Here is a 505-nt window from a genome sequence, read left to right on the forward strand (position 1 = left end):
TGTTGTGGTATAAGCTACAGTACTGTTTAAATAGACATTATGAGCCACTAAATGTGCTGATACTCAGTAGTTTGTTACTAACTTTTTCTGAATACACTGTAGTTTAATTTCCATCAAGCCCAGATTCTCAACACTGTATCACTCTGCAGCAGATCTATGAGTCTCCAGTTCTTCACAAACATGTGGTGTCTTGAAAGATCTTTTGCCCTTCTGCTCCTCATTTGCACTGTTGCGCTGTTTCTGTTTTTTGACATTTGGATGTCAAAAAATAATACTTTTTTATGTTCAAAGTAAAACAGTAAATAGAGCTTGTCATTAGGAACAATAATGAATTCTGTTTTATCAACATGTTTTGTAAAGCAGTGTACATTTATTTCAAAATTCAAATGAATCCTGCTTTACCTTTTGCAGGTTTTTGAGAAGTCCTGCTGCAGAAGAAGCCTGTCAGTATGTGACTGGAATTGTGGGTAAAAACCCGTTACTCCTGAGAGAACTGAATCTGAGT

Source organism: Sinocyclocheilus rhinocerous, unplaced genomic scaffold, assembly GCF_001515625.1.
Source record: "Sinocyclocheilus rhinocerous isolate Xijiao unplaced genomic scaffold, SAMN03320098_v1.1 scaffold19975, whole genome shotgun sequence".
NCBI lineage: Eukaryota > Metazoa > Chordata > Actinopteri > Cypriniformes > Cyprinidae > Sinocyclocheilus > Sinocyclocheilus rhinocerous.